This window comes from Trachinotus anak, unplaced genomic scaffold (genome assembly GCF_046630095.1).
Source record: "Trachinotus anak isolate AG129_WGS33_773 ecotype Australia unplaced genomic scaffold, CSIRO_AGI_Tana_v1 ptg000007l, whole genome shotgun sequence".
Taxonomy (NCBI): Eukaryota; Metazoa; Chordata; class Actinopteri; order Carangiformes; family Carangidae; genus Trachinotus; species Trachinotus anak.
Window position 1 is genome coordinate 22418509 of NW_027273858.1, and position 11709 is coordinate 22430217.

Consider the following 11709-nt stretch of genomic DNA (forward strand, 5'->3'; position numbering starts at 1 on the left):
TCTGTTGTTTGTCTGCCTGCTGCATTTGTATAAATCTGACAGTGTCCTTTTAACATTTTGTACACTATCACTGCATGAGTGTATTGCATTAAATACACCTAGCTAATACGCCACACTTTAGTATTTAGTTGATTAACTGCAAATACATGAATTGAATAAATATGAAACATCGAGGTGGCGTAATTAAAAAAGGGTTATCTTATAATTGTGAGGGGAATCAGGGCAGCTAGCTTCCAACAGCTAGACAACAGCTCACTCTGGCCACAAGAGGGCAGTAAACATTGGATCTTTTCTGCGAGAGAAGTAAGGAGAGATATCACTTCCACATAGCTATCATTGTAACTGAAGTGTATTTTAACCAGTCAAGCTTTGCTTACCATGCTTGTATTGACTGTACACCACTGTGTAGTTTAGATGCAAAGTAATAATCCAGGAAAAAAAATATTTCATACTGCATAATGAATACTTTTACTTTTTATAATTGCTGATAGTGAACTTTAAATGAAGATCAATTTTGAATGCTGGACTTTTTGCTCATTTCGGTAATGTTAGTTGACACAACGCTTTCTTTGACCAGTTGACACAGAATTGTAGATGTTAAAATTTCCATTTTTTTTTTGCGCATCTTAAGGAGTTCTCATCCATGCTGGCTTAAAAATTGAGATTAAATGTTCATTCTTGATCTTGGACGCAGTTTCGTGGTTTTACACTGTGGTATAAATGCTTTCAAAGTAGTTTCCTCATGCTCTATACTTTTGCACGGTCCATCCATGCAGAACAGTCTGCCGAAGCTAATATGAGGCTTCAGTATTCTGAATTTGCTGAAGGGGTAAGGGGTATCTTTGTTTTGGCAGCTGTGTGTAGGTTTATTACTGGTGTTGTAGTTCAACAAGGAAACAACATGCAACTGCCTGAACACTGCGGTGGCTCAGCAACCGTCCACCGACCATTTCCTCTTTGTTTTTCCACCACCGTCTGTGGAAAAACAAAGAGGAAATTTCGTACCACACTAACAGTGAATAGATAGATGTCTAACTCACATTGCTGAAGCCTGCAATTGGCTTAGCTATACTTTCAACTGAGATTGTTTAGTTGAAGAGTAGCAGCTCTCCACAAAAACACTGGTAAATGCATAAGCCTAGCTTAAAGGCCTGATATTATATAAGGGTAAACGTCCATGTCTTTTTTGATTATAAAGCATTAAAGTATCAACATGCTCAGTCCATGGGGAAATGCACACAGCCTGTATTCAGAAACTAAGCCTTAAAACAAGCCGTCAGGACTTCTGTACCTTTGTGATGTCATAACAAAGCAATCACCGCCAGTCAGCCAATCAGAAGGGAGGCTCAGAGCTTCCCTTCTGATTGGCTCACTGACCTGTTGTTACGAGAGCTCCAGAGAGAAGTCTGAAAGAGGAGATGTAAAACTACACTGAGATGGTCTTAGGTTCTTAAGACCACAAATATGTCTTCTTATGGATATAAACATTTAAAATAAAAACACAGGAAAACTGTAAAATATTGGACCTTTAAGTTTACTAACGTTGGCTAACATGTAGCAACCAAAAGCTACTGGTCATACCAGACAAAGTGAGGCTGTAGAAGCAAAACCCCTGAGTGCATTAAATTGAGTAGGGGTACATTTTATTGCTAATGAATTAAAGTTTTAATTTGTAAAAAAAATAATAGTAATAATAATAATAACAAAAAAGGAAAAAAAAACCAAAAACATTTCTTCTATCAAATGTTTCATACCAGTAGTTAAAATGCATTGTTGCCCAGGCTGAGGAGTGTTCCTCTTTTGCTACAGTGAAGTCACTCTATGAAAGTATCACTTTATGGCCATTACAGTAACCAGTAACTTACAGATGAGCATGAGTTTTATATTAAGATATGAGATAGTCCAAACCTGTCTTTTGACAACTGTGTTTGAATTTTTGTGCTGCAGGAATTTGTATGTGTGTGTTTAACAGGCTTCATCTGCAGTTTAAGTGTGTGCATCTGTACTGTATGTGCACAAAACATTCACAGCAGCAGTGACCAAACAAACCGAGGGCTGTGTGTGTTGCACACACCACTTTTTAGCCACTAAAATAAAGACGTCTGGATTTTATCCCCTCCTCCCTCTCTCTCTCTCTCCCTCTCCGCTCTCCTCTCTCTCCTTCTCGGATATTGATCGGCCCAAGCACTTTGAGTACAAAGAGTTAAGGCCTGAAAGGCGAAACAGCCGCGATTTCAGAGAAGTCATGAAAGTTTAAAATGCCTTCTCTTTCAGCCGGGTCCAGGGAGACGTGTTCACTGTGCGAGTGACCCCCGGGCGCATTTGGAGATCCAATGGTTGAACCTTGCTCATCCCACGTTGAACCAGTCAATACCTATTATTAGCTACTGCCTGCCCTCTGCTACAGGGCCTGATGAGCCAGAGAGAGAGAGAGAAAAAATACCTTCTGAAGGCCTAGAAGTGGCGAGAGCTGCGTCTGTTTGACTGAGTGTGTGTTTCGTGGTTTGCCGGTGGAGGGCGAAAGTATGAGCATGTTGTGAGCATGTGTGCGTCTGGTAATGGTGAGTGTGTGGAAGCAATTGCTGTGCTTTGCAATGTGTGTATGCATGTGCAAATATGTGATTACTTGTGTTCTTGTGGGGTTGGCTGTGTGTATATTTGTGTATTTGTGTGTGTCTCCTTGAATTTGTACATACATGTATTAAGAGTACAATGTGTTGCATTGTAAGGTGTGCGTGTCTGTTTCTGCTTTTCACCCGAAAGAGAAAGTGAGAGCATGATAACTTTATCAGTATGCTTTGTTGTGTGAATGCACCCCCATGTGTTATCACTAAATGTGAGTGTTGCATAACTGCAGGTATCTCTGCCAGTGGTGTGTGTGTGTAAAATTGTGTTATGGGTGTGTGTGTTTAGCACTACTGGTAAAGAGATATGTGTATTTGTGTGTTAACTAATGAAAGCGCAACCCCCCTTGTGACAGATATAGGCCACAAAGGGCTACTTTATTACTAATGGGAAATATACAAGCTTATTCCTTTGAATTACTGACCTAATTACATAAACATGTAATTACTACACTTCCTTAACAAGGCTACAACGAAAAAAAGAGACACACACAAGAGCACACACTTTCTCAAATGTAACTTTTATGAGGAACATTATGTAAATTGTATTTTATAATGATTAAAATCAACACTTAAAATGTTGTAAAGCACATCACGTGCGACTGAATAGTTTCTGGATGTGACTGTACACATAATAATCCTATCCATATCCCCCGCTTTTGTTTTTTTCTGGGGAGATTAAATTGTGAAATTAAGCATGTAAGTTTGAAAACGTAAATTATCATCATTCCCTGATTCTGAAAACATATTCATCTAAAATACATCAGCATCTTCAATTTTACATGTTTATCAGTAACACTGTATGATAGCAGACAATACGAATTGCTCTCTGATGGGGTATACTTGACATTTTCCTCAAATTTTAGCCTAGAGCAACATGATGCTAATGCTGTATGTAGACTGAATAATTGAATAATTAAATACAGTACAACTCACATTTACATCCAGATATGTGCATTGATTTTTGTATGTATTTTAAACCAACCATTATAATAACAAGAAAAGTCCTCTGTCTCTCCTTTTTGTAGAAATAAAGTAAAAATAAAGTTTATTTATATAGCTCTTAAAAAACAGAGATTACAAAATGCTCTACTAAAAGTTAAAGAAAGAAAGAAAACACATTCAATCAAAAGTATGAAAATTGTTTTTAAAGATGGCAAGCCTTCTTCTTCGTCTCCTTCAGTCTTGAACCTTGATTGGAAAAGAGTGAGTAATTCAGCAACATAGTCAGTATAGATGCTCTCTTGAGGTGGACAGATAAGTAAAGTTGTCAGGTTTTACCAACAGGATATCATATACATAAAGGTACATAAAGGCCTGTCTGCAAATGATGAGGCTAAGTGAGCACATACAGTCAGGAAAAACTGATTTTATTTTTTGGCACACTATCTGCTCTGCGTAAAGAAGAAAAAGTGAAAAGCTGCTTCTTTTTTTTAAATAACAAATGTAGAAGGTAACATTCAATACATTATAACTAGAGGTGTAAAGATGAAAAGCTACATATAAAAAAAGAGTCAGAGGTACAGCTATATCAATACGCATCCGCTGAACCTACCTAGATCGTGTGTGAAACTTTACAGAAATCAATACGGCTTTAAGAAAGGTCTTTCTCTCTCTGTTCGCTCCTGTCCATCTGGTGATGAGTGTGTGACCCATGTGTGCAAGCCATGGGTCGCTGAATTCCCAACCACATACAGTACTTGTTTCAAGCCGTTCATTCCAAAAACCACCTCGAATGTCACTATAAATTCAATACACCAGATAAGCCTGTAAAGGTAGGAGGAGCAGAGGTAACGCTAACATTAGCAGCTACAACTTTACAGCTGTAACTTCGACCACTCAAATGCAATCACTAAATCTATGTGGTTCATTATTTATTGAGGATTTTGCCCGTATACCACAGTTAGGAATGTCAAACTTTAAAGGAGCTATATGTAAGTTTAGCTACATAGCTAATGTTAGCATTAGCAGCTGTTTACTTACCAGTCTAGAAATGTTGCAATCAAACTTCATTCCTATGCTCACCAAGAGCCGTCTCCAGCGGTGGAGAGTGACCCTAATGTTCACTTTAGTCTCTATCATCTATTCTCCTATGGTGGTTAGCATGGTAACCAGCTAGCCCCAGCCCATCTTGCCATTTTCTGACTCAACTCACTGTAGCCTCCAATCTGCCCTGAATACATAACACTGCTCAGAGGGCGTATTATTACCTCTTGTCTTGTAAACACAATGATAGCTGAAGCTCTTGTCAACTGACAATCACCACCAACCGCCTCCAGCAAGAAACCACATTTGGCAGCAGAGAAAACTTAGAAATACATGGATTTTAAAGTTTGGTATTTTGGTATGAATGAAAGGATGTATTATTGTACATCTTGACTGATTCATGTGTGGCAGTACTCTTCATTTTCTGGGGCATTTATGATAAAAAGAAAGCTGCTTTATGTACAAAACAGGAAAAACTACAGTATTTAGTGGACCACCCCAGATAGCAAAATTGCATTAGCCAAGATCTGGCCCAAACCTGACAAGTTCATCTGGCCTACATACTGCATGGAATGATAGCACTTGGGCGGTCCGCTCCTGTTTGCTAGATCTAGGCCACAAGCAAGCCATAGTCAACCAAGAATGGACCAAATGAACCAGAACGGGCTGTTGCACCACTGCAAACGGAGCTAAGGTTTGTTATGGAGAAATCACCCACCATCTTTATCACTTCAACTGTGGTCACTTGGGTGAGTTATGGGCTATCACTGATTTCCAACACTGTCTTATTATGTAAAGTGATATAAGAAACTATCACAATAAATTTGGCAAGGATACATTTATATTTAAAAATGCTACACATAGCACCTTTAAGAAAAGAATAGCTCAACGAGCCGCAGCTTTGAGGGGAGATAAATAGCTGGTGTGAAGGTGTCGATTACTGAAACACAACAGCGATTGTGTTCACTGCAGGAAGTCAGACAAGTCAAAAATAAATCCTACACAGCATGCTACAGCACGTCAAAGTGCCAACAAACAAAGCGGGAATGTTTCTCTTTCGTGTGAACTACAATTTACCTCTCGGGTCTGAATCTCCTCTGAAGAAAGGAGTTAAGTTTGGCAGCGGCAAAGACAAAGTGTGAGCTGACTGAACTGAGTTTCCCCCTCTCAAGACAATCTGTAACAGTTAACTGAAAGGGCAGCAATTACCGCACATCAGATGCATCTGCGGACAACTCTGCAGAAACACGCCGCGCGCACACCCAACCTGTCACATCACGACACACTCGCCGTTCAGTGTGTCGACATAACACCACCTGGAGCAAGGCCCGGCGATAATGGATTAGGAAAGTCCAACTCACACTATGTCTGCCCCTCAACACACAAGCACACGCTCCACACACACACACACACTCTTTCCTTCTAATTGCCCAGGATTGAGTGCGCTGCCCCCACCCTCCACCCCCCCTTCCCTCCACCGCCACCTCCCTCCCCTACCCTCTCCCTAGCCTGTCCTCAGCTTCAGGGGCCCATCCGTCAGCCCTGTCCAGTTGGCTCTGGTCATAAATAGGCAGACAAGACAGGCGGGCAGGAGCCTCAGTCCCATGGGCCCCTGAGGACAGAGAGACACAGCACCCAGCATATGCTCCCTAAGTACTGAGCTGGAGGGTGGGTGTATGGAGCAGCGTTCAAACAGTACACCCATGGGAATGTGTGTGTTCAGACGTGTGTGCCTATTTATGCTGCTATCCTTATGAGGGCCAAAAAGAGATACAAGGACAAAGAGCAGGAGGAGGACGTTGTTCAGGTGCTGACTTCTGATGCCAGTGTAGGATCAGGAATTAGGCTTAGAGCAAAGGTTGAATTGAGGTGATGGCTAGAGTTACAGGTTGTTACCTACTTACTCAGGATAGTCACCACAAAGGCCAAATCCCTAAGTCCCCCATAATTTTACAGAATATATTTGTGTCAACTTTAAGTTAAGTTTTTAAGTTTTAATGTTTGTATAATATAGCAATAAACCATCTCAGTCAAAAGGAACAATAAAAACCGAAAAAAATTAAATAAATAAAAACTGCTAAAATATGTCCCCACTTGTGTAACTAAATTCCTTTTAGTTTAGTTTAGTTGAATTTTGTAACTTTTCCTCACATGTAAATACTTTTTAATGTGACTGTAGCAGTGCCTTGTTCCATTTCCATGTTTCCGTTTTGGTTAAGGTAAGCAGGCTGAGAATAAAGTCAGTAAAGACTGAAGTGTTAAAGTTTATGTGGTCTAACTATTACTCATGTTGTAGGGACTGTTTACACAGTAACATTATGGGGACTTGTCTTCCTTATGGGGACAAATAGCGAGTCCCAATAACGTAAATCATTAACTTTTAAGGTGAAGACATGTTTTAGTGGTTAGAGTTAAGTTTAGAGCAAGTCTCCAGTAAATTAATGTAAGTCAATGTAAGTCATCTTAAGTCATGGAGGCACAACTGTGTGCATATGCGTGCCTGTGTGTGTGTGTCAGAGGGAGTGGAGAAGTGTTGCAGGCTATGTAATGCTCTGGTTCTCTGTTGGCTGTGATGTTGTGGACAGAGCCGTGAAGAGGCTCCCAGGCAGTGCTCTCTGTCACCATCACTCGCCATCACACTGAGGCCTTTCTTTCTTGCCTCCCTCTCGTTTAAGAAGGTGAACAACAAGCGGAGAGAAAGGAAAGAGGTTTGCATGCATGATTATGTTGCTGTTGTGTAGTCACAGTGTGGATAAGTTAGAGGCAAGCAAGCGTAAAGTGTGTAAACAACAGGGGAGACGAGAGGAGGAGGCCAACAGAGACACTGATAAAACTGAAAAAACTAAATTAGCAGGAGTGACTGGAGGAGTGGTGTTAAGATTCTTCTTATACAGTGTATCATCCAGAGAAGAGACAGTTGGAAAAGAGTGCCATCCCAAATTTTCTACTTAACACAGAAGTGCACAATAATTATGTTTTGATTGCTGGAAAGTGGAAATGGTATAATTAGTATCATCCATTTCAACTGACAATCAGTCCTCATATTTGACTTTACTATACATACAATACAATAAAAACAACTGCTGTCTGGATCTCTGATAGTAGTAGTAATTTGAAACAAAGAATGTAAATAAAGATGGATGTAGCCTCTGTGATGTCACCCACAGGTTTCTGAAGAGTGGGCTTGAAGCTCAGAGTGGGCTGCTCTGCCATCGCCATCTTGGCAGAGTCAGGCACTGCGCCAAAAATGGGCAAAAGTTGGGGCCATGACTTTGGTGCATGCCAATCTATGGCAAGCACATGCTCACCCACCTGTCACTCAAATTATGCACCCTCAATTATGAATAACTTTAAGCCTTAATAAACAGGTTAATTATTTAAAAATTCAACCCCACACAGTTGTCATGAAGAAGGAAATTAGCTATAGAGACCAAAACCAAATCAATTTTGGAGCCAGACTCAAGTGGTCATTTAAGGAACTGCAATTTTTTGGCACTTCAGTGTTGGTTTGATTTTCAGTCATGAAGGTTGATTTGTCAATTAGCACTAAATACAAAGTGCAGCCAAAGTTGAGGGGAATGTATTTGGTTATAAAGCAAGTCATGGATAAACAAAGTTATTACAAATGATCCTGTGAGGCATTTCATTCTGAGCCAAAAATGTGAACTTTATGCAAGCGCAAGAGGAGAAGTCAAGGAGGCGCCAAAGTTATAGGAATCTACCACCTGTGAACCATCAATCTTTATACATAATATATATACATAATTTATTTTTTTTTCATTGTTGGGGTAAATTTAGGTATATCTGTTCTAAATCCACTGTCAGCCTCATTGTGGAGCTAGATATGATATCAAGAGATCAAAGCCAGTGTGATTCATCTCTGGGGACCATAAATGAAGCAAATATTTGTTGCGACATCGTCATCCTTAGATCCACGTTGCTGGAGTGGCTAAAAAGTGTTTCACCCCGAGGGGCTCATTCAAAGTAAAATGAACTGGCCACACATTTCTTGGACAAGTTGTTTCTGAAAAATACAAAGTACAAAAAAAAAAAAAACAGTCCTTAATGAGTGCTTAGCAACACAGAGGTTGCAAAAACAAACACACATTTTATCTGGGTGTCCAGTTTTTAACATTTCACTCAGGGCAACAAGGTGAATTAACACACTGTTGATGTCCTGATGATTAACAGGTGCTAACCTTGAAAAGCCAGTGTTTATCACATGTCCAATCCAAAATGCAAAGTAACCTCCTGTCGCCAGCCAAATGCTCTCACTTTAGAGGATTTCTTCGTCTTTCTATCCTAGCGAGGACTGTTTGGTGCTTATATCCCCATCCTCAGAGGAGCACAACAAACAAACACATACACACTTAAACCCAGTCTTGCGGGTGTATTGCCAGGCGAGGCAGAGATGTCGCTCCTTCCATCTCTCTCTGGTGTGAGTGCGTCCAGTCCTCCAAGGGAAATCCCATCCCTCTTAATCCTATTAGTGCTGGAACTCCTCTGGACTTGTCCACAGTCATTATCCTGACCTCTACTCCACAGCATCCCTATCCTTCTACACTTCTGTCTCGACCTCCCTTTGTGTTTCCTCCTATACTTCCTTTTCTGCCCACTTTCTTTATGGTGTTGTCTTGGTGCCCTTATAATATCCATATTAAAAGTAATGTTTGAGTGATTTTTTTGAAGTGAAGGTTTGAAGGCCAACAAAAAAAAAAAGAAAATTTTGATGGGCATGTTTTTCCTGGGTAATTTTGTCCGGTGGGTGAGCTCACTGTGAGAAAACATTGAACAGATGTTTGTTTTAACAGAAAACACTCACTTGTGGAATGGCTGAAATCCCCAGGTCCCTTAGCCACTGCCACAAACGTAACTGGGCAGAACCTGTGAATTAGTTTGCAGGCTAATTGTACCAGTGTTTGAGTTTGTTTAGTTTCTACCAGGGCTTGATCAATTACCAAGGTTGATAGAGTTGATTCGAACTATGTCCAAGGAGTTTGAGGTCCAGCTTATCTGAAAATCGCCAGAGCACAGAGGGTGTACCTACAAAACTGTCATCAGTTCATGACTTAACTCTATTTTTTTATTCTTTCTCATTTGGCAAAGAAAGAAAAAAAATTAAACAAAGAAAGGCTCCCTGCTGACAAGTTGACACCGAGGCAAAAGCATTTTGATATTCCAGGAGGTATTAGAAAGGCTCATTTGCAATCTGGTCCCTGGATTTCTATGATATAGCCATACACATGGTGTATATTACTGAGTCATTTCCAACTAGATCAGCCTTGAAAAGGCTGCACAGAGCCTCACTTATCAATTCTGTCTTACTGATGAGAAATGTAGAAACCTCAACTGTCAAATAATCAACCTTGAGCTGTAAAAAAAAAAAAAAAAAAAAAAAACTTAAACCAAACCAGCTTTTTTAATTAACCACCTAACAGAGTACAAACATACAATAGATACAGTAAATATGTCTTTAGCTTGTCTATAAGCTTTCTGGAGTCAATTGTTGACAGCTGGAGACATTGAGTAGTAGTATATTTCTGTCCGCCTACAAATATTTACACAGAAGAGAGGAGGTGAAATTTTCATAATACAAACTGAATAATGATAAAACTGTTCCTGTGTATCTATAGAAAATGAATGGAGAGATTCTGATTGATTCTGAAATGTAGAAGGAGGAGAAGGAGGGAGGAGGTCATAAAGTTTGCCCAGTGGTGATTGCTTAATGGTGAACCCTTGTTTCTCAGGCCTTATACATAAATATAACATAGAGTGAAGCTTACTTGGCCAGCAATCATATCACAAATCTGTGTTAGTGTGTCATCTATCAAATGATGAACAGCATGTTCATTCTTGCTTCTATAGAAGGATTACTATGATGGGTGATACTAACAAATGCTAAATAGCACTTTTCAGCCTTAATGGAAAGAGCACTTTACTATTTGCCTCTCATCCGTCCATTCACAGACACAGATCCACACACTGATGGCAGATGCAAGGTGCTGGCTTGCCCACCATAACTTGTGGTTCAGTGTCTTGCCCATGGATGCTTCGACATGCTGCAATGTAAACAGTAATGTTTGCATACCTGCCTGCATGCTTTCTGAGGGTGAAATTGGGCGGGGGGGGGGTCAGAGTCAGAGCTCAGCCCTGGCTTATACAACGTTCGTCCCAGAGAACTTGCATAATGTAAATTTCACTCAAAATTAACACATGCCAACAAGGACTTGCTGGAGAACTAATATGCCCAGTAGCTACACAGCTGGTGAACAAACCAGTGACTGTGAAGCATGAATGAAACAGTTTCCAATCTGATAATACAGGCACTATGCTTGAGATCACAACAAACATACCACATTTTAAATGCAGGTAATTATAGACAAGCTCTTGTAGTTTATCTTAAACGTCCCATATCGATCAAGGTAGATGTTCAGGTAGGTTTTTTAATTAGAAAGCAGGTCTAGGTTCTGTTTTAATACTGTGAAAGTATCAAAGCCTCAGTCCACAGAGAAATGCACCCAGCCTGTATTCAGAAACTGAGCCTTAAAACGTCAGGACCTCTGTAAGTTTGTGTTGTCACAACAAAGCAGCCACCGCTCTCAGCTATACCCCAAGCCCCGCCCACAAAGACTAATAGCTTGAATCTACATTAAGCAAACTTTCATGACCAAAACTATTTGTATTTAATGAAGTTTCATAAGGAAGTCCTCTGATTCGACACTCGCCAACCCCCTTGTACACACACACCAGACTGAGAGTGGCCAACAGTTTGGATGTTTTTTCAGGTGTGTGTGCGTGTGTGTGTGTGTGTGTGTGTGGTTGGAGGTCCTTTCCTGTCACTTCAATGTTCTTTACCTGCTGAAAGAGATGATGATCGGTCCCCTGTGCTCTGCTCTGAGCCTGGTGGATGACAGGATCTAACAGAGCTGATAAACACAGACACCCCACAACCCGGTTGGCCTCGGCCCTGACAGTGACTGAACTGGCCTCAAATCGCCTTTGACAGGGAGCAGTGTCAACACACCTACAACGCACACACACACACAGCCCTAGAGTGAGCACACAAATGCATACAGACACACACGTACATATAGCACCA

The 11709-nt window shown here is 40.5% G+C and overlaps 1 long non-coding RNA gene across 1 annotated transcript; it reads right to left on the reverse strand.

Annotated features, from left to right (window-relative positions):
* Nucleotides 1-3126: 3126 nt before the first annotated feature.
* LOC139622456 (uncharacterized) lies at nt 3127-6031 on the reverse strand. Its single transcript, XR_011691278.1, has 2 exons — nt 4608-6031; nt 3127-3815 (listed from the first exon to the last, which is right to left on the reverse strand). It is a non-coding gene; the product is annotated as an uncharacterized lncRNA (long non-coding RNA).
* Nucleotides 6032-11709: the final 5678 nt, after the last annotated feature.